The sequence below is a fragment of the Hermetia illucens genome, chromosome 3 (assembly GCF_905115235.1).
Source record: "Hermetia illucens chromosome 3, iHerIll2.2.curated.20191125, whole genome shotgun sequence".
Taxonomy (NCBI): domain Eukaryota; kingdom Metazoa; phylum Arthropoda; class Insecta; order Diptera; family Stratiomyidae; genus Hermetia; species Hermetia illucens.
In genome coordinates, this window is record NC_051851.1 from 662,437 (window position 1) to 687,378 (window position 24,942).

General features: G+C 40.5%; 1 long non-coding RNA gene across 2 annotated transcripts in view; it reads left to right on the forward strand.

Moving 5' to 3' along the window:
* The window catches only part of LOC119653183, a 70,251-nt gene that overhangs the window by 28,253 nt on the left and 17,056 nt on the right, over positions 1-24,942 (forward strand). Inside the window, exon 1 of one of the 2 annotated variants that reach the window (XR_005249644.1) lies at positions 6,346-6,861. The exons of the other annotated variant lie outside the window; for it this stretch is intronic. This is a non-coding gene — a long non-coding RNA (uncharacterized LOC119653183). Of the gene's footprint in view, positions 1-6,345; positions 6,862-24,942 lie in introns of those variants that run through there. 2 annotated transcript variants of the gene reach the window in all.

Consider the following 24,942-nt stretch of genomic DNA (forward strand, 5'->3'; position numbering starts at 1 on the left):
GCAGCCTAGACCATGCTTATCATTTAATTGAAATAAAAAAAAAAGTTTAATTAATTTCTACGCCAGATAATAGTCATACAACTTTTCAATATGCCACCAGATTAAATAGCGCAATGCAAAATATAAACATATAAACAATATTACAAATTATGTGATCTACGCAACACCGCCGAACTTGGTTTTTGTGCGCTTCCTCAGAAATGTTAAGAGCGAATGGTACAATAGACTCTACTATTCAAAGCAAAAGCTCATTTTTGGGTACTAATCTTATAATGGATATTAGTTCCTGAACAGAAGTATACCATCTTTAAAACCCCACATAATGTATAACATAAGCTTTTGGCGGGAACGATCCCGTCGTACCAATGATTGCGTTTGAATATTTAAAGATACTCATTACTTACACTTATCAGGATTAGGTAATAGAACGAATTCCAATGTCCAGTTCCAATTTGACAATTTGATCTAGTCCTTAGAATGTTAGGCTCCTTTATCTACTTGTTTTTCTCCATTCATACATAGTTGTATTTTTTAAAATGTTCGCTTGGCCAAAAAAGAAGACAGCATTTTACTAAAGTAAACGGTTTGGTTCTATAAAGGACGAGAACTAGGCTTCGAGTCAGTGCATTTGAGTTTCTAGGTGTGAACATGAAATCGTTTTTCAACAACAGATAGGCAACATAAACATGTTAAAATCGAAAATTACTTTAAGAAAGATTTGTCAAAAATCAATTCAATAACAATTCTCAAATTTCAAATTATTTATGCTCTGTTGCCGTTTCCCTCCAATATATTCCTAAACTTTCCTCGTAGATTCGGTGCCATTTTTGTAGATGTGTTCTACACAAAAGCTTCAGCTTCGGTAGATCACTTGGGGGCCGTCCAAATATCATTGGATCATTGACTGAGCGTGATCGTGAAAGAAGCAATGGACGAGGAACAGCGTGCATGCAGTAATGAAACGATCACCAACCATTATTTTATTATAATCAACAATGTTTCCCCTTTCTCTTTGCTAATCCGAAAAATTTTTCTTTTTCGGTAGTTTCTATCCCGTCCGTGGATTGCAAGCTGCGGCAATTTTCCAACCAAATGATGCAACTCACCATCAAGACAAGGGTTCTCGAATTCCGCCTCCTGAGGCTAAATGAACAAAGATTGGCTGTTTCCTCCACAGTACAGCATCCTGGATCCTCAGTTAGATCTAAGATTGAACATAGAAGTGAGGATTGAAGAGGCCGGTGTAGCCTTTTACGCTTGCAAAAGGACCTTTGCAAGGAGTGGGGTCTCCGGCCCATCCTAACGTATGGTTCTATTGTGTGATGGCAGACGCTGAGCAAAAAGTATAATAGAGCAAAGTTTGATAGGATTCTAAGGAGCGCGTGCACAGGTGCTACTGGGACCAACAGCCCCCGGCAGATGTTCTCAATATATTTCTATACCTCCTTCCGTTGGACCTCCACATTAAATACGATGAAGCGTGCAGTGCTGTCAAACTGCGTGCGTCAGGATGTTGGACAGCGAAGCCCTATGGTGATAATAACATCCTAGATGAAGTAACACTGGGTATTCCCTTCGGAATACGCCACATGCAATCCGAACTCCACAAGGAACTTTGCTGTAGACTTTCCAATCAGGGCAAGACTACGATACAGTATTTTTCTCCGATGGATCTAAGATGGCCTCTGGAGTCAGTGCAGGAGTCTTCTCGAATACATACAATATAGCCGAGTCGTACGATCTCGTACGTATTCCAAGCGGAAGTACTGGCGATACTGGATGGGACATGATTCGAGGACCATGCGTAACATAGCAATTTTGACCGAAAGCCGAACGACCTTGTCAAGGCGTACTACTTAGCAGCCAGAGACCTTAGATGACCGAGGCTCACCACCTGCGCCAAGTCAATGAAGACCTAATCGCAAGAGCTCTTGTGCCAGACGAGTGCAAATGCATACAAGATTACGGCGTCTACTTCCTTACTCTTACCACAGCAGTCACGGTCTTAGGAGTTTGTGGTATCAAAACGGCGCTCCACAGCGGAGCGGCTACTGATATCTACCTATTTACTCGGATGAAGTCAAGAAGCTTTCGCCATCTTGTGTTTCGGTTGGCCTTTTGGTCGCTTTCTATCTACTTCGATATTCACACCCATCACAAATGAGTTCTCATCAGTGCAAATTACATGACCATTCCATCGAAGACGCCTTTTTTTTTCTTTCTGTTTTTCCAAGATGGATGCAACCGCAAACCGATTGCGGATGTAGCATGTCACCCCACTAATTAAATTCAACATGTTGATCTTCACAATCGAGAGCCGCCATCTTTGTCTTTGGTAGTCAATATTCAGGCAAGGGAGTCGGCCAAGGCGGTAGAGAGAGAGAGAGAGTTACGTGAATCAGTTTCAAAGCGCAGTTTATTGTTGGCTGAGAGGATTGATTCTAAGTATTTGAATCGCTTAGCTCTGAACAGGTCACTGCCGCTGCATTGATAGGGCCTGTTTCATTAGGGTTGGTCGTAAATTCTAGCCTGTATTTTATTTCTTTATTTCTTAGACAGGATTATGCAGATCTAAAATTCTTGAATGAATAATTATAGCGGGTGGGAAGGTTCACTGTCGATAGACTATATCCTGCTCGGTAACTCTCACTCTATTGATGAAAGCTTGTACGGTGTTCACAGGAAATACTGTCTTTGTGCTCGGGACGCTCTTAGACATTGTTAGACGTGGAAGCGGTTCTAAAGTTCGACCTAAAAGGGTCGTGAGTTCAATCTCCCTAAGCCAGGGAATTTAAATGTGCAAAACCTTAATTCGCTTTTTTGAAACTTGGTATTTTTGAAGACCCTGTACGCTATAACTCATACTATACCAATCGTTTTGAAATTTTGTACAGTGTTTCTCCACGTAATTCTCCAGGTACCCCTGGGAGTTTTGGTTTTTTTTATATTTACTCATTTTAAATTTAGGCAAAGTGGTTTTCCGATATAGTGCGCTATTCGAAAATTGCAGTGTTAAACAAGTCAAGAGCTCTATGTCGATCGCCATTATGAAGAGCACCGTCCGAACGAGGCTTAAATGACTTCGTTGAAAGAGCGAGAATTGAAGCCATGGACCAACAACCGACTTTACATGACCTTTTTTGAAGAAACTGAAGGTTTATGGACCAGGTATAGTAGATTAATGGTCATAATCATTTTCATCACATTTTAATTTTTAAATGCGTTTTTCTTGAATTTTGATAATCGGGAGCTACCACAGCTCAATATCCCTCCAGTCTTTTGATATTTTTTGATAATCCTAGTTTTCGGATCGTGATATACTCCACACGTTAAAGCACCATTTGTTTTTCTTCCTTAAGATGAGCAGAACATCCTCTATCTTGGCATCCGACAAAACACCTTTTTTCGAGATGAAGGTATAAGTGGTACTTCGATAATGAACTATGATATCGGGCTCGAAAAATGGTTAACTCGCATTTGTATCTTTATTCAATTGTTTGAAAAAATCCCAAAAATAGCCAAGAAATGACTTTCACATGGGATAACCCCCTCAATGGCAAATGGTAGTTTGCCAGACCATTCCAATAAATCATAATAATAATAATCGGTAGCGCGTAATGGCACCGATAAAATACATCAACAGACATAATGCTGTATGTAAGTTGATTCACCAAAGCCTTGCATGCAAGTACAGGCTGATCACGAGATCATGTCCGGTTTACCGATATGAGCCGCAAGCAGTACTTGATAGTTCTGCTTACAGCATGCATTGGGACCGACAAGTTCTAACTGATAGCCACATACCACACAACAAGCCTGACGTGCTGTTGACCAGATGGGTTGACTAGACGGGTCGCTCGTCATATATTATTGATGTCGCTTTCCTGCCCATAATAGCAACATTGAACGGAAATACGTGGAGAACAAGGTGAACTATAAGCCACTGGCTCAGGATATCAAAGAAATTTGACGCCCCGAGATAGTAGTCTAAATCCACAGTTTGGTTCAAATCATACAGAAGCACACCATTCTGCATACGTCCTCGATGTTGCGGGGAGTTCTTGAAGGATTCTCCCACTAACTTACAATCGGCCACCATCAGCAGCGCCACTTTATCTTTTAAATAAGTAAGATCGTCTGAGCCTAAATGCTTGGAACATAGCGCTAGTATTAAGTAAAATCGGGCATCTGCGAAGATTGTGACAACAAATTGGTAGCACTACAATCCAATGGGACCAGTGCCTGGAAACGTGTTAAAGCATTTCAATCCAAACCGTAAAGAAGAGAGATGCGCAGACGTGTTTCCAAATTCAAAAGTCGTTAGTGCGGTTTAATGTATCACAAGAAATATCGATAAGGTTGCTTGCGGTGCCTTCGCCATTCTGGCCCCTCCATAATCCTATTCGCTGTTTTAAACTTTCAGCATAAATTTCTGTATACTGTGGAGAGTCCTTCACAAGTAACTGAAATCGGACACTTATTATAGTTTCAGCGTGGTAGCTTGATCCAGAGGCTCTTAAATTACCATCAAGCATATCAGGTCAACGTTACTTCGGCTAGGGAATCGTCGATCCTCGTGTTGGGGGGAAAATGTTAATTGAAAGATTCTTTTGGTTAAGAATAGAGGAAGCGCCGAGTCCGCCGTCCACTTACTGGCAAACCGAGCCAAGGGGGAGAGACTTTCTCCGGCTTTTCTGGTTCATGGATTCCTCCTTTTGGGCTGACATCCAAAATTCAAAAAATTTAAACAATTGCAAATTCGTCCAGGACAGAGGCAACTCATTAGACACTGCTTTACCTCTGCCCTGGGAGCAGCGAATGTTCTGTTCTGCCGCATTTTCTCATAACCTAGAACTCTTTCATCCCAATCTTCGATAATTAGGGAGGCGGTATGTGACAATTGATGAGACCATTCAGGAAAACCCAACAAACAATCTGAGCTAGAACAAGATGAAAGCGGCTCAAAATTACCAAAAGGGCAGGTGTCAGTATTTTTTGGGATGCGCATGCAATCATGTTTATAAATTATTTGAAGAAAGGCAGGACAATATTAAATTATATTATTAGAGCGGTTGGATGATGAGGTTAAAAAACGGGCAGACACGAAAAAATGGTTCTTTACGGCGGGCGAGGCCACGAAAATTTGCCAGGGGTATACTGGTACCAAGAGAACCGGGTACCAGCCCTCTGATTTTACATGCCTCAGGAGAAATCCTGGTTCATGTACTTTTAGCCTGGTTATTAGCGGTTCGCCCCCTAGTGGGAGTTTCACCGGGGTTATGGTTGCGTCTATGCGGACAAAAGGCCTTCGGGCCTCAAAAATGAAGTTGCGTTTCAACTCGGGTGCCGCACTCTTTAGTTCGGTAGAGATTTAGATAGGTCTTGCATCCGCCGGTATGGGAACTGAGCCTTGCACTCAGTATAGACGGATGCCGTTGTTAAGAAGACGATGGGGTCAGGTCTAAACGACGAGTACCCATGTAAAACCGTCAGGACGAAACTCTATGTATTGCGTAGGACTTAAGGGGTAGGATATTTATATTTGGTAGGGATGATTCTTGCTTTTTCTTCGCTTCATACATTCAAACGAGAGAACATTCTAAAAAACCTGCATTCGGACGATTTATTGATCGCAGTCAAGTCCCATATCTTTATTGGAAAACCATAGAAGGCTTAAAGCCTAAAGTCAGTCAAGAAACTTCAGCTCTGTAATTCCCTTTTACAAAACCAAATAAAACTCGGACTTCTACTCAAACAAGGAGAGAATGTGCGTTACAAATTCAGTAAAACATTCTAACTTCTTTTACAAACCACTGCTTTCACTAATCACGATATTAGTCCAACTTGTTTCCATAAGAAAGTGCAGTGGAACCATAAAAACGACGAAGGCCATGTAAATTTAAATGTTCACGATTTGAATTTCATTGTAAACCGAGTTTTCATGGTCACGGTCAACATTCACATGCCTAATTTGGTCTGTCAGTTTTTAATTAAATCATTAATTAGAGAGGGGGAACGACATGAATACATTGCACGCTGCGTTGGAGAAAAACTCGTATTATCTCCGATTGCTAAACCGTGGATTCATTTTTAATAAGAGGAAAATTTACTTCCATTTCGAGATCCATTTAAGTTATGATTACATTAATAGCAATCTCTGGTAATTGATGGCTTGTAAATGAGCCACTTTATATGGAAATCTCGCTCATATAACTCAAAACCCGTACGCTCCCCTCCTCGTTGAGCAGGGAAAAGTGAAAACTCTCAATTAAACACTGCCCCCAGCAACGAAGACTTAACACGCAAAAATTAGCAATTACCTTGATGAGAATAAATTGTAAATTAAGAGCGTTCGCTCCTAAAAAAACCAACGATTTTAATACATTTTCTGTGACTAGTCTAAGAATTTGAGAAATTTTCTTGGTCCGGCGGAAAGCTATTGCCGCCGTGAAACCCACACACGTACACGAAAATAACTCTTTGTGTGGAAAATCTACAGCACCGCAGTGTACGGCATTTCACATTCTTTGACGTTGAGTTACATGGAAGCGGCAGTAGAAGGGGAGTAGAAGAATGCCACATGACACACTGCCGGCATTGTTGGGATAAGCCGACCTGGCCTCGAGCGCGCTCGTTGGAAGTGAGCCTTCGCTTGGAAGTAAGACTCGAAACGTTGTTTACTTGCCTCTGGTGAGCGTGGTTGCTGCCGAAAAACATTAACTGGGCAATTGTGAAGTTAATATTGACTGTGACGAGCAAGTGTATGTGCAACGGACCTGTGAAGAGTGCATTGGTTTCAAGGAAAATCCTAATTTTTCGCGAAAAACCAATAAAGTGTGTGTTTATTTCTGATAATTTCTTGTAAGTAGAAAAGCCATTATTTGTATCATGTTGGGACTTACCCAGGAGCTTCTCGTACGCCACTGTGCAAGGGCACGCCCCTAAGTGGATTTCAAGCGGAAGCCATCATGAAAATTACATTCCACAAACCGGATTTCGTCCCACATAGTAAGCGCCCCGGCGTAGGAACGAGAAGGCGAGACGATTGCCATGCCCAGCCTCCCTGGAAAGGCCGGAATATGCAGCTGACCTAATGCCGAAATCACACCTTCTCGACGAGCGAGTGCGATAGATGGCGACGTAGCGTAGGTGCAAGCAGCACGGGTGAAGATTTATCCATGAATGGCTTTTATGGCGGCTGTAACGTGCGACTGAGATGGTGTCATTATCGTTTGATGTTCATCAGAATGGGACATCAAATGTTGTACTAAAATGAGGATTTAAGTAAGTGGAAACGAGATCATAACCAATATAAAACCGGGTCCTGATTGAAATAAACGCATAGACGGCCAGTGTGCGCAACTGAGATGGGGCTAGTCATTCTTAGAATGGGGTTTTATTCTTATGTAGGATTTTCACGGCCCCGAAAGCGCCGCTCCCTGAATGAATCCTTTTCAGCACGGGCCGGATGTGTGTGTATATTTTCAGTGGACCGAGATTAGTTTTTTCGGGTAGTTGATAGGATGTCGGGGAGCGGGCCGTAGCGGTGGATGCCATTAAAGGCTCACCCTGCTCATGGGAAGAGGTCGATAAAAAAGATGAATGGGAGAAGGAAAGAATTTAGATTGGGGAGCGAGAGCGTGGCGGACGATGATGATGAGGTGAATTGACTATAGCAAATTAATTAAATCGATTTTTAATGATTGTTGGTACTGCGTAATGGATTAAGAAACTATTCCAGTCAAAGGAAAATTGAAAAAGATACAATATTGCGGGGAAGATAATAGCAAGTTGGTGGCAGTTCAAATCGAAAAATCCGCTTTTAAGTTTGGGCGTTACCCGACTTTCCACCAAGTGCGTAACAGTGCAGGGAATGATAGAGTCCTGGCGTTATCAGGTGCTCAATGATGTAAGGCTAGTTCTGACTTGATTTTGAATCCACTTTGACAGAAGTGCACTCCATGCTTCCTCTGGCATTTTCAAGACAAATTTATGAACAGGATGAATAGTCTCTAATGCATGGCCACATTATTTGATTGTTTTCGTTGTTAACCCGTAACTATCGGCTTACAACAGATGTGACGTCTGTCAGACGCCTATTTAATTTCCTTTTTACAAACGAGTTGAACGACTGGTTATGAACTTGTATATGCTTGAAACATTGTCTGTTAGCCATGTTAGAAGATAATCTAAAAATAATGAAACAAACAACGGAGAATATGTGACGAACTTTATTTAAAAATTAACCAAAATCGCAACTCTTTATCCAAAAGGAAATAAATATATCTGAAGAACGCAACAATATAAGGCAGTGAAAGTTTGAGTTAAGATATTTTAGCGAAAAACTTATTTTTTGGGCAAAACCACAACTCATATTCAAAAGATACTTTTTTCAAGTGCTCACCCTTTGCACTGGTGCATTACACTCTTTCTGGTGCATTCTAAACATACTGGTTTTTTTATGTAGTTTTATCTTGTCAATTCAGCATTATCCCAGAAAGACTGATGAATAATGAAAGAGTTTACGGAAGCAATATCTAGAAGCCTGAAAAATACTGCTATATGCCAACGCATGATCTTCCTACTGCTTGAATAGACAGAGCATTTTTTATCGATTGAGTCAACTCCTCCTTTGGTCAAATTATAATGTGCTGTTATTTCCAGCTTCCTAGTATCATCATCTAAAGCCTCGTTATGATGCATTGATGACACCAAAATGACAGTTCTAGTTTTCTTTGGAACGTGAGACAAAAGTGTCATATCCTTTGTGAAGGCATATAAAGAAGAGTCAACCTCTCTTGACTTATCCGGCAAAAACTTCGTAGGGATTTCTTTTTTATATTTTTAGGGTTCCGACGTAAGTCAACTTTTAATTTTTCAGTGTGTTTACTAGTTCAATTGAGAAGAAGCACTTATCTGCTGTGATATTTCCATTTGTCCCAAAGATTGGTTTCGTAAGACTTATACTGCATGGGTAGGTTTTGAATGTTTTCGGTATTCTTCTGACAAAGTGTAACTATCACTATCCTTGCCGCAGTATATGTACGTGCTTCCTCGGCATATACATACAAACACAAAATTATAGCATTTCTACAGATCTGACGTCTTCACTTTTAAATCGCTTAATTAAACAGCATAGATGTACCTCTTGAATATATAAGATATTCTTTACCTATTCAAAGCACGCTATAATGGTAAAAACGCTGAGAAGTACTTCAGCATTTCCATATCAGAAATATGCTATCCATGGGTGCTACACATCTTTGATTGATAGGCGGAATATGCGGAAACTTTACAATCAATTACTTTAATGAACGTTTCAACAAACCCATAACCATGAGGTCGACCTCTGATAATGTTTGTACCGACCAAACGACCTGATACTGGCGGTATGGAAGATTTGTCGGCGGACTAGGTGTGATTCAACTTATAAATGGGGGAAACCACATTAGAATGCTTTTTTTCACAAACTTTGTTCAAATTTTTTTTCTAGTGGGAAGAATTAATCGGAAATCAATCAAATTCGGACGCTATATCAGTCATGTTCTGTACAACTTCGGCGATTTTTTTTGAAAAGTCTAAGCTAAAAATAGAAGAGTTACGCCACAATATTCTACTCAAGGTTGTAATTTGAGTAGTCCAACTGCGGAACGTGTAGCGATGCCAATATTCATCTGAAAACACTTTTAATTTTACATCACTAACTTATTTACCAAGAATATGACCCTTAATACAAGAAAGACACCCTTCAAAATATGATTTCATACCAACTTTTAGTTGATATTCTTGGTAATGTTGGCTCCAACTTTCATAATGATCGATTTATTACTTTTTGAGCTAGAAGCACCACAAATTTGAAAAATATCATTTTGAGAAAAACGCGTTCGAAAAAAATTGCTTCAAAAATCCCTTTCCGATATGATAGGGGTGATGGACCCCAAACCACCACCCGATAATCGCTTTCCACTACAAAACTAAAAGACCACGAATTTCACTTTGGCCTCTCTTCAGCTTATTCTGTGATAGTTGAGGTATCGACCCATGCAATAATTAGCCGATTCTAAAAAGCTTCCCCTTTAAGCGAAATACACCTATTTTGAGTGACAGTCGAACCTCCAAGCTGGTGAGTTTTTGCAGGAACAAACTGATCAGTATTGGCAGTTCGTTCAAAATCTCTTTCCGTAAGGTTAGGTAGAGGAATGAGTGGGCCGATTAATTGACCAGAAGAGGTTTCGTTCTTGAATGACCCCCGACGGGCGTAGTTTGTTCCCTGCTGGCTTCAATGATGGGCGGAATCCACTAGCAATTCTTGTCAGTTGTAAACTTCTGATAGATATTTGTGATAAATCAACGATAAAATTCGAACACGGGATTTTAGAAGTCAAATACGTGCGAATATTTATAGGATCACAACGATCCGCATGACATACTGATCAATAGGGGACCATACCATCAGAGTCGACATACATCATAAATATCTTTTTCGATTACCCTGCTCTAGCTAGAATTAGGGAGCGGACACCATTTGGACCATTCTTTAACGACCTTCAAAAAATTTCTCTATGTAAGGTAAGCGAGTTGATTTCTGCTGTCTCCAAAAAATAAGACCGTTCCTTTATATGTGGTGCGTGTGTTAGGCGAAATGAAGTTGATTGTAAGTTAGTGGTTCTGGCTCTTCTGGTAAATTTCGAACATGACGAAAAACTGCATGATCATTTTGGCCATGTGGCATTACTATACGACGTTTAATAAACAGATTACATAAAAATTGACTAGCTTCTATGAAAAAAAGACATTGTCTAAATTTTTTTTTCTTATATTCCACTAGGGATCCATTTTGACACATAGCAAAAAAACAGCTACTGGCCCACAAGTTTGTCGAAATCATCAACGCTGCCTTTCGTTTTATTGTAAAGCTTGATAATATAAGGTTTTCGTTCAGCGGCTGATGTATCAATGTCAACGGTGGTATGATACTTAGAAAGCAAAGTCACGAAACCCTTTTCTTTGGCACATAGGACAACCTACATGCTCGAAGACCATGGTCAAATACGAACTCTGTATGGTGAACTGATTTTTTTTCATGTCAACTAAAATTGGTGGAATCTTCATTCTATTTTTTCGAATTGTGCCAACCGAGTTTCCAGTTTATCATGCTTAATAATTTACTCAGGAATCGGAGGAATTCAACATAGGCTGATGTCGAAATGGTTTGCGAAAAAGGTGGGGGGGGGGGGGATATTAAGTATTAAAAATAATTAGTTGGGATGGGTTTATGAATGACATATTTTCAAAACTCCTACCTAAAGGTTAGAACTCCATCGAGGGAGATGTCAGTGTCATCTCACTTTGTGTCAAATGGACGCCTAACTATCATATCAGAAGAAAATTTTCAAAAAAGTTTGCTTTCACAGGCTACCTTAGTTTACGTTCTTCCAAATCAAATTTTGGGCCAGGCACAAATTGATTTCAGTGCTACTTGACGATGATATTTTTGGTGCAAGTGTAATGTAACTATCTTAAACCATTCAAATAACACCCTGGTACGTCAATTTTCAAATCAACATTTCCACTGTTCCAAACATATTACATGGTTAGGAAGTCCCACGGTCTAGTGAAGAAAAATCATTTTTTTTTCGTTCGAATTTCGGTTTTATTCTTCAACATAGTTTCCTGTACAAAACGTCCGACGTTTCGTCCACATTTCTACAGTTTTCTGATGGAACCATTTGTCTTATTCTTTAAGAAACGCTTTAATTTGCATCTCATGAATATTAGCCATTGTTGCGGCGGACTTGTGACACGGTTTACGGTCTTGACGAATCAGCTCTTTTTTCCTCTTCATATATGCGCTAACCCCGCTTTCGAGCGCCCCAAAAATATTAGGTCGTAATCGTTTTTCTTTTCTGAAGGTATTAACTCCCGTGAGCGTCAAAAAAATACAAGGGTCAAAATGTTTCCAGGTGACATTTGAATTTTGAGTCGCTTTGGACGATAAATCATTGGGACTTGATCCAGGAGTACTGTAAGTGATCGATGTTTTATCCATTGTGTCATAACGTTTTACTCCAATCAAACAGTTGTAAACAGCTTTTTGAATCATTGAGCCGTGTTTGTTTTGGACTGTTGCGAAAATACTTTGCACCCATTTTGCGAATAGTTTTTCATGTCCAAACATTCATGTAAAACAGTATGTGGGAATTCTATTGACAAAAGCATAATTACTCTGAAGACGCATGTCGGAAAGACTTGTCAGAAAGCTAGTAGGGCTCTGATGACTTGGTCCATAGTAGCAATGGATATACACTGCAATTGTAAGGCCAATGATTACCTATGGGGCAGTAATCTGCGCAGAAAGAACTGAACTCAACACACTAGCCAGGAAGTTACACAATCTCCAAAGACTGGGCATGCCCAACGACATCCCATTCTGGAATTAACTTCTCTACGTCTGCACATACAGATGCAGGCAAGGAGGCAATTTTCAGGATGGCCGGGAGTATCAGTAAGGAGGAGGGGGGGGGGCTGTTTAAGTCGAAGGAAAATTGATATTCTCTTAAGGCGATACCTTGAATTGTTGGTACCAAGGGATAACATGGCAACGAGGTTTCACTTCTTGAAACACTATTTGAAATAATAAAAACCTGTTTTTCCTATTTGTTAGTGTTAATTTACTGGCCTTGCAAATACCGATATTTCGGGAACTACTTGATCATCTCATCGGTGCTAACAATATTTCAAATAAATTTAATCGTTAGGAATACCGCGTAATTACAATCTGTTTGAAACATGTTGGAGTAACAAGAAAAACTGGGAAAACGCAGCTGTGGTATACGGCTTCAACTAGCAACTGATTACTTTGTACACTGATGGATCCCTCACAGCAGCGGGAGCGGGTCATTGGTCCAACGAAAATGTACTTGGAGCCAATAGGTAAGCACACTAGTATATTCCAGGCGGAAATATACACAATAGACAGATGTGCTTTCTTTACTACGGGGGGCAGAACATTGCTATTCTGACTGACAGCCAAGCAGCGATCAAGACACCTAGGTCTAACCAAGTGAACGGTAAACTGGTATGGGAATGCCTTGAGAGACTGAATACGCTCAGCTCGCTCAGTAAGGTCTGGATACTTTGGGTTCCAGGCGATGTTGGATTGGAAGGCAATGAGGTAGCGGACGAACTGACCCTTATGCCGAATCGGAAACAGATTATAAAAAGTGAAGAGAACCGGCTAAGGAAACTATACTGGGCGAGCCTAGCAGGAAAGGAGCAGTTCACGGTGCTTATCGGGGGATATGAACTCAAGCACACAAAGAATTGTTTGAGCCTCACCAAAAAGAACCTTCGAATCATAGTGGAACTCTCATTGTTCACTGCCGATTAAACTATCACCTAGGGAAGCTAAAAATATTTATGAACACTGCCTGCAGGTTCTGTGTGTGCTGGGACAGTGACCGGTACTAATGAAAGATTTGGAAATAGGGAATATACTAAAATTCTGAACAGTTATAGGCTGGGTTTGGATACTATAGTTGGCACCAGTAAAAGGCGTACAATAAAAATTTGTTTTAGAATCGAGGGATTTCTAAGTTCGTTATAATTCATACACATGAGGTGTCTTTTAATTAACAATCGGGACCAAATACCACCTGGTAATCACTTCAGTCATACTGCTCCCAGCGTAGAGGTGAGGCAGCGTCTAATGAGTTGCATCTGCCCTGGACGAAACAGCAAGTCAGGCATATAATAGTTCTTTAAGGACACAGTGCGACCTCCCCTTAATAGAATAATAATAATTGGATGGTATTTTTCCTTAAAAAATTCATGTTTCGTCATGGTCTCCAAAATGACAAAAGAACCACCACTAAAGCCACTATTACATGTAAAACGAACCCATGGTTGCCATGGAATTTTAATAAGTATCGTTAGAAGATTAGTACTTTTTAAAAATCATATGAATTTTATACTAAATCACCATCTAGTTGTGAGAACGGTTTCTTATTGAAGGAGCTATTTCACTGAATTGATATTAAATTTGAGCTTAGCCTTCAAAGTCTCATTAGGACTTCATTAGCCTACGTCATAGATATGACATATTGCTACGGTTTTACGTGGTTGCTTAGTATCTAAAGTATGTGTCAGTGTTGCTCTTCCAAAATAGCAAAAATTTGGCGGAAATTATAGCTTTCCCATGTAGCATTTACATTTTAATTTCTAAAAACTTTTGGCTAGAAATACCGCGAGCACACATTGATTATACTATGAGTTAGCAGTGTCAAGTGTGTAACAACCAGATCCTTCTGCATAGCCCCTGAGGTGTTTCTTTAACTTTTTACTATAGCAACTTCTATCTCTTCTTTTTTAGCGAGTGGTGAGGATTTATCTCAAAATATTTTCGTACCGCACATAGTTATAGTCATACATCCTGAAACCTCAAACGTTTCTAGTTTAGTTATTAACTCTTCTTCTTCCGGCTAGATTGATGCGAAGTAAATTCAAGGATTGGACTATTTTCATTATTTTACATGTGTCTTTTGTCTTTAGTTTTAAAATTGGTCTTAAAATCATGTAAAATGGTGGTGAACTTCCTCCTTAGATTAGTTTTCGTTTCCTATGTTTGGCTGGTCGTTGTAGAATTTAAATACGTCGCATCTCCTTTTTACAAACAAAATTTATTCAGTTTCCTAGTCTTCTACTGTAAGACGTTGCCCTAAAGCTTACTATTTATATAATAAGCAAATGATTACCTCCCTTTGCTGTTAATTCAATGACAAAGCAATAAAAATCATGAAAATAACAAAATTATTACATTCATAACTCGAATAATATAAAATGATTGCTATTTTCATTCGTAGAAACCAACCGACTAGGTCGGAAAAGGAACAAATCAAGGGTCACACGAAAACGGTTCAAGCGACACATAATAGAACACGCTATGTCTTAATCAAGGACCATGGAATCCATTTTACACTCCTTTATAAAAGCACTCCTCTTTATTTGCCTCGAAGCTATAAATCAAATGTTCAACAATAGGCACCGGCGGCCATAGTTGTTTGGAAATTTCGTCTTTTCTACATTGGCATTGCCTAAATGCAATCAGGCATGCAAGAATCCGCTCGGTAACCGCTTTTCACCCCTGGAAATCCTGGAAAAAAAATATCCAAGCCGTTTTCAATTTGAGCTTGACTTTTCTGGTTCTCTCTCCTTTTTTTGTCGGTTTATATAACTCATTGCATCTTTCCTTGGGGTGAAGGTGATTGTTATTATGGTTCAGACTTTATCTAAGATATTTAAAATGGTTTACCAAGAAGGCGCAATAACTCATTTCAGTGAAAAAGATGAAAAATTCAGCCTGCTGTGTATAGGAAGGGATTTTCACGGATCGTTGGTCAAAGAAAGTAGCTCAAATCCTAGGGTGAACGAATTCTGATGATGGCATCCAGCACCAAAATTCTGATTAATGGCTCTTGATATTAATAATGCTTTAAGATAATTTTTTTTCATGTCGGTTGATTTATGTGCGACGCACAGATAATGCGTATGGGATCAGAACTTTACACACCTATATATTTTGGGCCACACTCACAGCATATCCGTATACACCTGTAAAGGTGGTCTTTTGTAACTTAAATAAAATGCATGCAATGCGGAACGGTGGATAATATCTTAATATAGTAAGATTCACTAGCAGAACTCTTATTTAATGAAGAATTCATTTTAATATGGAAAACGTTTTGTGTATGGGTGTCGAATACATCGGAAATACTCACACCCATGGAAAAGGGGTGGAAAGAAGTTGACTTCTCTGGGTCCGGAGCTTTCTCGAGGGCCGGAATTATCTTTAAAAAAGTCGGGTTGGCTGTGCAATTTCGGAGGGGATCGCGGCTTTTCATCCAGCATCCCCCTGGACGTTAACTATGGCCCTTCCATCTTAGCATTTATAGCGTTTTTTTTTCAGGTTGCACACCCTTCGCAGAAGAGTGTCGTGGATGAAGATTGATTCTAACTTCTCCAAATGTTCACTTTCATTATTTCAAATTCTACGAAATTAACTGATACTGTGCAGTGGAATACACTCAGAAAAATGCATACAAATGTCTCATAATTTTACGAATTTGAGTGGACTGCTTGTCCCAACTCATAATGGGAATGCAACGGCGACGCGTGTTTGCATATGACCCTTAGTGTGAGCTTACAACATCATCTAAATTCCAACTAATTCTAATTCACTCTTTATTAAATGCTAGCAAAACTCAAGTGACAGTAGCCTTGCGCCTCCTCTCTTCAGGATCTCATCTAGGTTTCGCGTGACAACCAGAGATTATTTTGGTTACCGCTGGACAGAAATTTATGAGTATTCTTCCTCCTTGATCACGTGCTAATAGCTAATAAGTAATGCAAAGTATGGCCTGAAATCGAGTTCATATCAACTCCTGGCAATGAAAGATAAGTCATAACATGAAATATTTTAATTTCACTGTGTCAGTTTATTCAGTTATTATTCGTGTATTCTGCAGGCGTGAATGATATTTAAAGACATGTTCTGGCTCTTAAAACTGTGTAGTGTCTATTGAAGGGTAATTTAAAAAACACGAGCAGAGATACTATGCGTAACTGCTACGCTTTATACCAGAAATATAAACATAAATATGGGCACGATGCAGTTCATGTCCAACAATGCCATCGTAACGGCAGTAAATATGCACTGACTACGAACCGCAGTACAGTTTAACCGTTTACAGCAACAGTGCAGCACAATACAGCATTTCCGTCGCCCCGTTATCTCAATTCGGGGTCATGGTGTGGCAGCCAAATGAAATACAGTGTCCCCATCCAAAATAACCCGGACTTCGTCGCTTGATATTTGACAATCTTACTGCATTGCTGGAGAGTTGCCGTCCGAATTAACAAACATATGAACAGCCATGCAACATAGCAGATAAACAACAAAACAAACTTTGGAAAGTTAACTCTCAATGTTCAGATTCGATTCATTCCAGTCGTCAGGTCTTTACTAAACCAGTTTCCTTATCCTTCCGACTAATCTATGTCGCAATATTATTTTTAATTGCTTTACCTTTTTTGAGCATTGGCCAATAATTTTGAAAATTGTCCGTTATCAAATTTCTTTTTTCAGATTGTAGACAATTGGAATCTATCTTTAATTTTGACGAGTTACCATTTTGGATCCTGCAGTTCTGCCCGGCAGATGCTCTCAGTGTACTCCTGCATCTCCTCCCCCTAGACCTCCACAATAAATACGTTGTAGCGTTCAGTGCTGTCAGACTATGTGAGTCGGGGTGCTGGACAGCGAAACCCTACGCTCATAGGGGGATGTTATCCTAGACGAAGTACCTCGGGAAATCTGGTCATTCCCCACTGACTATGCTACACGGAAGCTGAACTTGACGAGAAACTTTGCAGTGAACTTTCCAACTAGGGTAGAGTGGAAGACCGGCGGCGTGTTAGAAGGGTATGACACAGTGTTCTTCACCAACAGATCAAAGATGGTCTGTGGAGTCGATGCGCGGGTTTTCTCGAATAAACAGTGTATCGCAAGTGTATTCCAAGCAGAAGTACTGGCGATAATAGTGGGGCGGTACAAAAACGTGCTGAACAGTCTGGGTGTTACGCTCAAGGCTCCCGATTATGAGAGCATAGAGTGCAATGAGCTGGCTGACGGACTGGCCAGGCGGGGCTCAGCCCTTGGCAGTCCTTCGGCGAGTACGGTGTCGTTGTCTCGCTGGCAACTGTCAAGGGGAGAATCTACTCGCACTATTTAGTAGCCGCAGAACTCAGATGGCAAAGGCTGACCATCTGTGCCACGTCAAGGAGGATTTGCCCTGCCCTACCCGATCTCAAGAGCTCCAATGCCAGACGCGTGCAAATGCATACAAGATTACATCAGTCTGCATGGGGCATTGGCCCCTAGAGGATTATGCCGCCTTCAATTCGCATTGCCGAAGCTGCGGAGAAGAGGGAACCCCTCAGGCACTTCCTTCGCGATTGCCCAGCTCTAGTATGGTGGTTAGGCTACGGATATTGGATAAATCATTCTTTGGGACCTCAGAGAGATTTCTAGTTGCAAGGGGGGGGGAGCGGCTTTCTTTCGTGAATGGTGATCTTTTTGAGTCAGTCCTGTGTCTGTTAATCTCGTCGTCTAGTTAGTGGGGCTGGCTCTGAAGATCTGAGCCGGCTGGACTCTGCCTCCCTGCTCTAATAACAGTAGTCACGTTTTCAGGAGTTTGTGGCATCAAAACGGCCCACCACAGCACTAATTCGGCTCCCCGGAGCTGCCACTGATACCTATTTACCCTAAGATTTTGGAACCTACACAAATTGTTTTATTTGTATTTGATGTATAGGAGTGCGGTTCAACACTTTAGCATCTATAACTTTTCTTTTGTATCTGAAATTCAATCCGCTTCTAAGATGATAGTCGAACAGAATTCCGAGCTATGACGGAGTAAAGATAACGAAGATATTTTGTATATCCACTCTATATTCCGCTTGAGAATCCCATCACTGGTAAATCCGCTCTAATCTCCTTCCTATCTTTTTGATAGTTCCTCTATCACCACCGCAATCTTGTTCGAGATGCACGCTATCCGTGAATCAGAAGAGGTAAAAATTCATTTCTGATGTTTGGTAAACCGACTTTCAAGCTTTTCGCGAAAAACTTTGAAAATATTCTATGCATACTCGTTGGTATTTTTTCTAATTTCATTCCGGTAATACCCTCCTTACCTTCTCCGGGCTTTCTTGAGGATCGTTTGCTTACCTCCAAGGCTTTTAAGTACGGATTTTTATCTACAATCACCCAAGAATGTCAATGCAAGCTTTTCATATCTAAAAGATAATTCTCTGCTGTGTTTAAAATTCTTTTAAGGTCTTGACACTCCAATGCAATAATTTTATTTCCTCCAACCTAGTTTTTCATCCATGTCTCAGTTTTTATCCCCGTTTTTTTCATGGGTTAATTTTCTCTGTTGGCTCGTTTACATATAGCTGTTGTTTGTCTTTATTTATATACATATCATAGTTATATGCCATTTGGACCTTTTTCTCTTTTCAAACTAAATTCTAAGGAGCGATACTTACTAATTTTCAAATTAACACTCCTTCTTGTTGTGAAATGTTTAATCAAAGGAGCGCAAAACTTGCGTGAAGCCGAACACCGGCAAATCCGGATGCCATGGCCAACAGATGCAAATTTCACCACCGATCGTACCTCCAACTACGTTTACTTCAAATTATAAGACCTACTCTGTGGGACTCCTATCTTACCCTAACAGTGATAGGTTAAATTTTATGTAAAGAAATGCATACGAGTGGTTATCGTCTTAGAGTGGAGCAGGAGCTCAAGTTTTTCGGAATGTTTCAAGGGATATAGTTGCCATTCACCCTTGGTGAGGTATAGCGCTCCCCCAATACTTTCTGAGACGCCTGCATTCCTTCTCTACTCTTCTACGCTTGGTGCCATTGGTGCCATCATATTGGGAGAGTGGATTCCACTGCATGGCGTAGCCAGCAATGAAATTGCCGTGCCTCCTTAACGTCACTTCTGCCTTCCAATCGGTGCGTACCGATGTCAGGCCTATGTGCCGTAATAGTATTAGGGTCACTTCCAATATCCTACTCCCATATAGTAAGAGAGGAAGAACACTAGTACGGAACAGTCTCAACTTGATCTTGAAATAATTGCATTTCTAGGTTCTAGATACGGCAACGAAAGTGGATTTAGCGCAGTTAATGCGTCGGGCAACATCAATTTTGGTGGTTCCTAGATATATAAATTCTATAGATAGAGTACGATGATCCATCAGACCGAGAACCTTGGTTTTATAAGTGTTTCTCTCCAGTTCAACTCTACCTGCCGGTCTTTGCAAATCCAAAAGAATCTGAAGCGGAAACCAGCCTACTCTCTGTCGATCAAGCTCTCGAGATGTTTTTCGATGCGTTCCATGATTATTTTAGGAATTGTCTTCGCACGCAAGGAGCATTCAGGTGAATTTCCAATTGCCCCATTCAGCACGGATACCCTTCCTTGGAATCTTAGTGACTATCCCCTTCTTCCACTCCCGGGGAAAATTCTCGGAATTCCAAGATTTGTGTACGAGTGAAAGTAGCAGGTTTCCAGTAACTGCAAGTGCAGCGACAAATAACTGAAAATGATTTCTCTTCTACTTGGAAGAACAGTCCGTATCCGTACGTTCCCTCCACAGGAGGAAGAATCTCACCGGATACGGTTAAGAACTGTAGTGAAATGTTCTTACCACCTTTTCAGTTCCTTAACATCGTGGATGAGAAGTTGACCGTTAACATTCTTCACAGGACCATCGTAAAATTTATGTACGCCGTAACAAAAGGTTTTCAAGGGAACTGAATTAAATTTCCAGAAATTAACTTACACATCTCATCAACCACACCTACTGCTATCGTATGTGTGGTTGACCCATATTTTAGAATATCTTCTAATTTTTGGACCTTTCGGTATTAGATATTCTCTCAAGTGCATTTACTGCTTTGCGCAAGTGGTATTCTAGAATATATATACGGTATCCTGCTTTGCTCAGCGAATTTGTAGAGGATGCCGTCAGTAATTTCCAGCTTCCACAGGTGGTAGTTTAGCCCGCAGCGCCAAAAACCAGAGAACGAACAACATCGAATCGCACTGGTTAAATGAAAAGAATTAGATAGGAGACTATATCTTTGAGACCGTTGATAACTTCTCCTATCTAGGGTCGAAAATCACAACCGATAACCACTATGACGATGAAATCCATGCACGGTTGTTGACTACCAACAAAGCTTACCTTAGCTTACAAAAACTGTTTCCCTCGAAACGTCTCACCATAGGGTCAAAGCTCATACTGTACAAGACCTTATGTATTGCTCGGAGACTTAGGTTCTTAGCAAGAAAAATTGCGAACTCTTGGCTGCGCTCGAGAAAAGCATCGCCGTTGGTAAAATCCGACTCAACAGGTTGCGGTGGGCGGGTCACCTAACCCGTATGGAGGAGGATCGTCCGCCCTGGAAAGTTTATAAAGGTCTCTAGTAGAAAAAGAAGACGGGACAAACCCTGCCTGAGATAGAATGATGGCGTAAGTCAGGACGCCAGACAGCTTTTAGGGATATCGAATCGGTGGACTCCGGCGCAAAAGCGGGGTGTCTAGAGTTCCTTACTAAGGCAGGCCTAGCCCAGATACCAGGTGTTGCGCCGTTGATGATGATGATGATTATGATGATGTGAGCTTCTTCTTCTTTTTCTTCAGCCTTTGTCCCGTTCAGAAGCGGGGTCGGCTCGTCGTGATTGGCTTCGCCATTTGGCTCTATCGAATGCCTGATCTGGGTGCAATCTCGAGGCTTTCAAATCCCCATCTAGCGTATCAAGCCACCGTTGTTTAGGTCTGCCTTTTGGTCGTTTACCATCGGCTTCGATGTTCAGACCAATCTTGGCAAGTGAATTCTCGTTTGCACGAATTGCGTGACCATACCATCGAAAACGTCTCTCTCGCAACTTTTCCACGATCGGTGCAATCCCATAACGATCGCGGATATCATCATTTCGGATGTGATCTAAATGTGTAACGCCACTAGTCCAACGTAGCATCTTCGTCTCCATTACCGCAAGACGCCGTTCATTGTTTTTTATAGTCGGCCAACACTCAGAACCATAGAGAGCATTCCCCTAATACTTACTTCCTTTCTTTTCCGCGAGCATTTTAGATCATTTATTGTCATAAGTACCGTGCGCCATTCCATTGAGTTTGACTACATTGATAGCGATCTGGCTGTCAGTTAAAATCGCAGTGTTCTGCCTCACATAGTTCTTTTGGTGGTTATAGTAGATACATTTGCCAATGGTATATATTTCCGGCTTAAATGTTATGACGTACTTACGTATTGCTTCGAACCACTTTATGTGTTATTCTATTATAATTTATCGTCTTTATCCATTCTCTTTTAGAGTTAACTAAAAAAATTAAAAGAAAAAAAGTAAAATGAAATGTCTCTGTTTCGTCCTCTACCTACACAAACACAAATAACTGCCAACAACGCTCAATCTCGGTGATCAGTCAAAGATAGTTTTTCCTTTCTGCCACTTTTTTGTTAGTGAGGTGTTTTCATTAATTGATAATGTAATATTATCAGTATAATTTTATGCAATGTTACGAACCATGTGTATTTTTGCCTAACAAATGAAATTCAGTTGTGGGGGTTTTTGAGTGATTTTCCAGTAAATTAAAGTTAGAAGGAATACTATCGTCTTATATGCCTTACCTCAGCGTATGTCAGATTATTGACTTTAATGTGGTAATGGCCTTCTACGTTTCGAGATATAATATAAAAAAAAAATAGGCAATAATAGATTCGATTCCACAACAAGAAATGATGTTGATATGTGTAATGTAGTTTACAAAAAGTATTATTTTATGTTAGCATTGAAAGTTTTAATCTTATAATTAATTTTTCCAACTTCGGCAACTCCACTCCTATCGTCTGAAACAAGATGAGGTTACAAGGCGAGCATATGTTACCAGAAATAGATAAATTTTCAAATTTGACAAAGCATCCACTAGCAACCAATTCACTATTCGTACTCACTCCGAAATGCCTACAAGAAATTCTTGTATCAAAAATAGATACTGGATCTGAACAACATTTTAAGCATCCGCATATGTCGTATATTCCCGTATAGTACATATGTATGTATGTAAGTTGACATGTATAAGATAATATATACCTGAAAATCGATCAGAAACCAAAATGGATTCTAAAATCAAGATGAAAACCCAGCGGTGGGGGTAGATGCACCGGTTTTCGACTAGACTACAAACAGCATTTTTTGAAATCTTATTTGAATACGGAACCGACCTTTTGAGAAAATCCTAGCTAGAGATGGCATACCCGTACATGTGTTAGACTTTCGTTGTGGGTTAATTTCACTGGACCATTTGCATATTGTTTCAAAAACTGGTCATGAGACGTCAGATGTTTGACTTTTGAACCTACTTCGAGTTCCCACAAAGTTTATCAGCTAATATACCAAAAATATGCATATATGCGATATAGTACGTGAGGAGTTTACTTGGAGCAAACCTGCAAGCACATTCAGAGAGAACCTGGTGGTTGCGATGATAGAATAAGGTCAATGGAAACGATGACAGATATGTATGGACATATACGCATCTATAAAATTATTACAATGTAGAAAGCGCCTTGACCTTCTTCAAGATGATGTTTTTCGAAAAGGTTATCGACTTTAAGTTGAGGAAAAATAAGATGCGCGAGATCTTGGGCTGCACATCAATGAAGGCAAGACAAAATACATGGTGGCAACGTCAGCACCGAAGACGAATCAACCAACAACATCAAACCGCACTGGTCAAACACAAGCACGAACAAGAATAAGGATAGGGGAATACAACTTTGAGACCGTCGACAATTTCTCCTATCTAGGGTCGAAAATCACAACCGATAACAACTACGATGATGAAATCCGCGCACGGTTGTTGTCAGCCAACAGAGCCTACTTCAGCTTACAAAGACTGTTCCGCTCGAAACGTCTCACCATAGGGTCAAAGCTCTTACTGTACAAGACTATGATCTTGCCAGTCCTCATGTATTCCTCGGAAACTTGGGTTCTTAGCAAGAAAAATTGCGAACTCTTGGCCGCGTTCGAGAGAAGAATCCTCCGAAGAATTTTTGGCCCCCTACATGAGGATGGACGATTCCGTAGCCTACACAATGACGAAATCTATGAGCGATACCATGACCGTCCGGTTGTGGATAAAATCCGGCTCAATAGGTTACGGTGGGCGGGTCACTTAATCCGTATGGATGAAGATGATCCCACCCGGAAAGTCTATAAGGGCAATATCTATGGTAGGAAAAGAAGACGAGGCAGACCCTGCCTAAGATGGAGCGATGGCGTGGGCCAGGACGCCAGACAGCTTTTAGGGATATCGAATTGGTGGACCTCGGCGCAAAACCGGGATGTCTGGAGTTCCTTATTAAGGCAGGCCTAGACCGGATACCGGTTGTTGCGCCGTTGATGATGATGATGAAAAATAAGATGTGGATTCGGTGCGAGTCAATGCTCTCACTCAGTATGATAATATTGGAAAGTAATCTAGTGGGCTTGGATGAATTTAAATTTAGTCGCTCTAGAGACAAAGTACTTCCCCCTTACAAAGGATATGAGCTTGTGTGGTATACATATAAGCAGATTGCAGAGGAATTACTTCAACGACAAGTAATGTGTTTTCCGGGACGAAGAGCTGTTTCCGAAGCGGGAAAAAATGAACGATAGAATCTTTCGAGTTGCATTCAAGTGTCGGAAGAGAAGAAGATTGAGATCTTAATATGGCATCTCAAGCGTTCACTAAATTTAAGATGGAAATGTTTTGTTTCTCCAAAATTGCAGGAAATTAACACTCGTCGGTTCGAAAATATCGTGATACGATACTCCTCGAACACGATGAATTAAAACGAAACCCAAATTACATGACTTTAAATTTACACGCGATGCAGCTCTTCCCGAACCGGTGCCTTATCTTCTTGCACCACATAAATCACATCGTTAGGGCAAACCCCACGATGGAGCCAATACCCACAACGATGGTTAAATTGGGGAGTGAATTTTGAATTTATGAGCTCTTTGAGCAGTATCCCATTGATCTCACTGACGTTAGTTATTTCTTTCCAAGGGATATTGAACTTTGTTTTTCTTTTCGAATGCATTATCTTGCAGTTTCAATAAAAATTAGCTACGAATGTTGAGTAGTAAGAAACGAATCGAAGAGCAGGTATATGACATTTTTTCAGATTTAGAAGATTAAAATACCAAAAGAAAGCGTCAGCCAATGAGATAATTATTAATTCATGTTGTGAGTGAAGGCCAGGGGAAAGGAATTACGACCCACAAACAAA